This window comes from Pararge aegeria, chromosome 11 (genome assembly GCF_905163445.1).
Source record: "Pararge aegeria chromosome 11, ilParAegt1.1, whole genome shotgun sequence".
Lineage (NCBI taxonomy): Eukaryota > Metazoa > Arthropoda > Insecta > Lepidoptera > Nymphalidae > Pararge > Pararge aegeria.
In genome coordinates, this window is record NC_053190.1 from 12,487,822 (window position 1) to 12,493,866 (window position 6,045).

At 32.6% G+C, this 6,045-nt stretch overlaps 1 long non-coding RNA gene across 1 annotated transcript; it reads right to left on the bottom strand.

Moving 5' to 3' along the window:
* Nucleotides 1-2,243: 2,243 nt before the first annotated feature.
* Nucleotides 2,244-4,597, bottom strand: LOC120627502. The gene is made up of 4 exons (XR_005658925.1): nucleotides 4,441-4,597; nucleotides 3,953-4,000; nucleotides 2,994-3,094; nucleotides 2,244-2,330 (listed from the first exon to the last, which is right to left on the bottom strand). It is a non-coding gene; the product is annotated as an uncharacterized LOC120627502 (long non-coding RNA).
* Nucleotides 4,598-6,045: the final 1,448 nt, after the last annotated feature.

Consider the following 6,045-nt stretch of genomic DNA (forward strand, 5'->3'; position numbering starts at 1 on the left):
GTTTTGGCCACGGTACATCATTCTGGCCTAGTGATTAGTAGACGTCGCACGCGTTTAAGAACTCTCACATCGAAAACATCAGGTTTGCTCACGATGTTTTCCATTCACCGTTTAAGGAATATGATATTTTATTTGCTTAAATGAAAAACGTAAACAACTCTAAAACGTTAGAGGTGCGTGCTAGGGATCGTTTTCGGTCTCCCCGAAAGTGAGCAAAAGCCCAAACCGTTAGGATATCATAGAGTTAGTATAAATAACGATAATGATAGATCTAGGTAAAAAAACAATCTTATAATGTTAATTATAGCAAGCTACCTGTTGCCTGCGTTATTTTTCAGTATTGAATCTTTTTTTCGGTATTTAAAAATCCCACCAGCATAAATTACTATAACAGTGTATAGCTGGAAACTTCTTTTGGTATTGCTAACGCTTGTTCGTAAGAAATAAATAGTTACGTTATACAAAAAGGTAAGTACCTATATGAACAAACAAAATATGATATTGTTAGAATGTCTAAACTAAGTTCATACAACCAATTTTATGTCTATGTCAGTTAGTTGATCGACATTGAAGGAAAAAAATCAGTTCTATCTGTGTTATGTCGTTAGAAGTAAAATTAACAGTGTGCTATTGAGAAGTAAGCATTTTCTAACTTATCTGTGATAATGCACAAAGCTTTTAAAGCTTATGAACATTTTGCGCTTTAACTCTATCCCATATGAATTGCATGCATTTTTTCTATTTATAATCCCAACCGGATCTATGCGATAATTCGTAGCCTTTTTATTCCTCTACAAAACCCCTTTATTGCAATCTGGGATGGCTATGGCAAATATAGTAATCTATTCCTACCGCTTTTAGGAAAAAAGGTGCGATCTATAATAAATACCTTATTATGTTCTATATATTACTACGTTTATTGTTCTATAAATAATAATATATGAATTAAAAATTAATAATAAATATAGTGTACATTATTCTACTAGTCAAGCGTTTTTATTTGATACCCATATTGGATAGAAGCAGGCGTTACCTTGCGGATGATATATTCTTAAAATGAAGCTTAATTTGCTATACTCCGCGACAAACAGGAGAATTTGTCTGGTGTAATTTATAATTACACCAGACAAATACACCACACCAAACAGATCTTTGGATCGATTGATGGAGTTGTAAAACAAAAAAAACGTATTTGGCCATTTTGTCGTGGCGGCCATGTTTTATTTGAAATTTGTCATAATGTATAGTATTCTACTAATCAAGTCGTTTGATTTGATATTCATATTTAAAAGGAGTTGTGTAAAATATGTGAATAAGATATAGATATATATATATATATATATATATATATATATATATATATGAACAACGACAATACACACATCGCCATCTAGCCCCAAAGTAAGCGTAACTTGTGTTATGAGTACTAAGATGACTGAAGAATATTTTTATGAATATAATACACATAAATACTTAAAATATACAGATAGACACCCAGACACTGAAAAACATTCATGTTCATCACACAAGCATTTTCCAGTTGTGGGAATCGAACCCACGGCCTTGTACTCAGAAAGCAGGGACGCCGCCCACTGCGCCAGTTGGCCCTACAAATAAATATCTATTATTATTATTTTACGTATTATGACGCCTGATCAGAATACAGAGGTCGCCCCCCCCCCCCCCCCCCCCCCCCCCGCCCACCTTTTCCTGGTGTGTCGTGCGCGTAGCGACTAAAGGAATATAACAGAGAATTACTATGATCTTTTGCGATCACTAATCACTCTGCCCGCTTGGTGATTATGGGCAAACCCTCCCGTTGGGAGAGGAATTTGATGATGTTAGTTTGTTTGAACTCTTGTTCAAGGTTGATAAGTAAACTTTGACGTTGGAGTGTTTTTTATTTATTTTATTTTATTTATACTCTTTATTTGCACACAAATAAAAATACAGAAAAAGAATAAAAGAAAACACAGACAGAAGAAGTATACAAAAGGGTTATTCACTCGCAATGACTCTACATTTGCTAGCACATGAATCTAAGGGCATAGGGGTTAAATCGGCAAAGATTTTGGCATTAACTGAATAAGAAAAAATTCTCTTCTTAAAAAGATATTAATGTATCGAACATATCTTTGTTGTTCCGTGGTTAATTCTTAAACGGAAAATGACCCGATAATAAATTGCTAGACTAATTATCTTAATTTCTTATTTAATACACGTAACATTAATAAAAAATAAACTGTTAATGAAAATCGTTTATTTCTTTTTTTATTTCTTGAAAATTATTCTGTGCTTGAAGACATCAATTTTGAAGCTTCTATTAAGTTCTGTAATATAAAAGTTCCATTAACATTATTTAAACCAAATTGTATGAATAGACAAATTAATGATTGCGTTGCCCGCGACTTCGTACGCGTTTGTTGGGGTTTTTTTCTAAACCTCACAGGAACCCTTTGCCTCTCAAGAATAAAAATAATCTAATTTTTATGCTTACACCTTTAAATTAAGACCTGTGATGTATATTATGTGTAATGAGTTAATAAATTTAATAAATAATAGCCGTGCTCAGGATTGTTTTTATTTCGACGTATTTTTCATAGTTAATTGTGGATTCCATATCGTAATATTGTTTATTTCATCTCAGCCGTTGAACCGATCTTGAAGAAATTTAGCACAAAAGTAGCTTGCTACCCCGGAGGTGGACATAGAATAGTATTTATCCCGGCAAATGTACCTGCAGGATTAAAAAAAGAACTGTTTTTCTACTTTTGCATATCAACCTGTCAACTAATCTTGGTGAAATTTTGCATGGGAATAACTAAACTCAAAATAAACGCCGACATAGTTACTATTTTATAAAAGAAAAAACTCATAGTAATGTACAAGATTAACAATTCTAAATCAAATACCTGTAAGAGGTTTTTAGGGAAAATTATACCTGACATAAATTGAAGAAACCATCTGTAGGTATAAAAAAAAACAAAACATACCTACTACCAGCCGGTATATCCGTCTCCATCGTGCAAGTGGGCAGTTTGCGATGTAAATGGTGATGAATTACTCTCAGATTCAGCATTGTTCACCGGGTTTACTGTATAATACAAGATACTATCATCATCCTTAACTTTTTAATGTCGCACAAGGCTTCAGCCTCTTATCTCGAACTCTTAACTATTTTTTTTTAAAAAGGTTGCGTATCAGCATCATTTTAATTATCAACCGATTACTGGCCTACTACAGGGCATGGGTCTCCTTTCAGAATGTAAATAAATAAATAAATATTAAATATATAATTATACTACGATAGTACACACACCGCCATCTAGTCCCAAAGTAAGCGTAGCTTGTGTTATGGGTACTAAGTTAATATTTGAATATTTTCCAATTCAGCTCCCCGAAAGGGAAGCTGAATTGTTCTCCACTAGGCTATCACAACTTGTATTACTATTAGTTATCGAAGGCATTTTTGATGGACATTTTTTTTTTCATTAATCTGGAAGAAGAATTAAGAGCTAACTTCTAACTCTTAGGTTTTAAAGATAACACATGTTGATTATAATAACCGGGATCGATAGCTACATGCTCTCCGGAACACGGAGATGCACATCGCCATTTAACTCCGGTGCTTACTTTGAAATTGGAAAATTTGTGACAGTAAAACCTCACACTTTAGGCCAGGCACGGGAATCGAACCCAGGCCCTTGTGATCTGTAGTTGCACATGGTAACAACTAGACCAACGAGGTAGTATAAAACAAATCCTATTTTTCTTTTTGTGGTTGTCTGGAAGAGTTCAGTGATAAGGGCGCAATTAAATCGAAAGTTCTTTTATAAGTTGTTCTTTTTGGTGTATACTAAAGAACTTTATTATTCTCATGATATATACTGTATTATGTACCAGTAAATTATTTATTGTAAAATAATAAAGGTAAAATTTACTAAATCCGTACCATTAATCGTAGGTTCATCGTTATCAGGATAAAGTGGATATGGACTGACTGAAAAAAAGATTGAGAAAAATACCATTATTTCTTAAATCTAGCAAAATAAAATATTTCAGTTTTAATTACGTTTTCTTATTTGAAACATCAAATTTAAATTAAGATTCATTCATTCAAATTATTTATTTGCACACTGCAGGCACTTAATTTAATACTTTTTACATCCATTAAATAATAATAATATGTTGTATAAATTTGGTCAATATTTATTATTTTTTGTACAGAACAAAGATTATGGTATAAACTAATGAGTGGGATTGTTAGTTTGGAGTGTTTTGACTAAAAATAATTCAGACCACCATTGATTTAGCAAAGATGATCCAAATCTGTAGCTGGCCGAACCAGCAACCGACTGAGATCAACGTTGCTTCGCCAAAAATAGATCGAGTTGTAGGTATAATCTAATTAATTATTATTTAATAACATAAAATACTTACACAAGCTGCAGCTTCCAATGACAACGAAAAATGCCATCAAAATGCTTAAAATAAAAAATCTAGAACCCATTGTTGTAACCGTCCTCAGGTGACTTCAATTTAAAAATAACATTTTCTTTCTTTTATACTAGAACTGCAATATTATATACGATCAAAATATCGTGCAGCACGAGTTTTAGGCTATAGATAAAATAGGTCATTATTGTAATAAAAATGTTAACGAGCTGTATAAAAGAGATAAGGGGTTTATAGATGACACGAGCTTCGAAAATTCGAGCCAAGACTATTAACTTTACAGTCACGCCATCTGTTTTCATTTATCAGATATTAAATAGTGATAAATTTAAATAGTGTACTTTATTCTACTAGTCTAATCAAGTCAAGGGTTAAATTTAATAGACTTTCATCAAACTTAGCTAAGAGCATTCCCAACTAATACACCTTTTAAACAAAAAAAAGAAAACTAAATCAAAATTGGATCGTCGGTTCGCGAGCTATGATGCCACAGACAGACACACATACACAAACACGTCAAACTTAATAATAGCCTTTATCAACAATCTTATAAATTACATTTCCCTTATTCTACTTAGTACTACCAAAATATTTATTTCTCACATCTTATATTTTTGTGTTTGTAATAAATGTATGTAATGGTGCAATTTAAAATCTACTGTCCCTGATTTAGGTAAAAACCTGTATTACAGGCAACAACTTATAACACCCTATCGTTTTTTGAGTCGGGGGTAAAAACTGACGCTTTCTCCAGATATATTTTTAAGTATAGTATAGTAGTATTTTAGTATATTTTTAAATGGCGTCGCCGAAATTTTAAATTCTTATGAGATAACTATTTTAAAATTATTTCTTTTTTCCTACTGATTTCAAGTTTGGTAGCATGAACTAAACATTGTGACATATTTTCATTCAAAATCCTACATTGCTTGAAGACAAAATCTTTGAGAAGAGTTCGCCAGCGGGTGATTCAGAGTCTCAATGTCATAAATATATTATATACAGAGATTAGCTGATTCAGAGCTATGGACAAAGCTCAACGAGTTGCGTTACTGATAGGGCACATAGTTAAGATATATTTATAGATATAGATACTTTGCCGGAAGCTTGGTTCTTAAAAAACATTACTTTCAATAATGTCACATTGTAGTGCCAACGATAGAACGACGTCGTTATAATTATGTATTTAGTGAATTTATAAAATGACTAGCGGACCTGCGCGACTTCGTCCGCGAAAGAATCGACTTAAAAAAATTGACAATTCCGACGATTCCGATATACTTACTACATACTTCCGTCGTTTGGCGTAACGTTTACTGTTCACGCATCGCATCAGAATCTCTCAAACAGGATATTTATAGCCATAATTGTTACTACAAATCCGAAAAAAGAACACAGCATTTTCTGAGATTAGTGCTATCAACAAAACCAAATGCTTTAAAATATTACAATTATGCCTATCCAAAAAACCACGTCAATCTAAAATTCCGTTGCTCAGATTTTGAAAGACAAATGCGGAAAAAATAGCGATGCTATCTTGTAGAAGCTGTTTGCTTTTCCAGACTATATTATAGGTACCCCTACCAAATT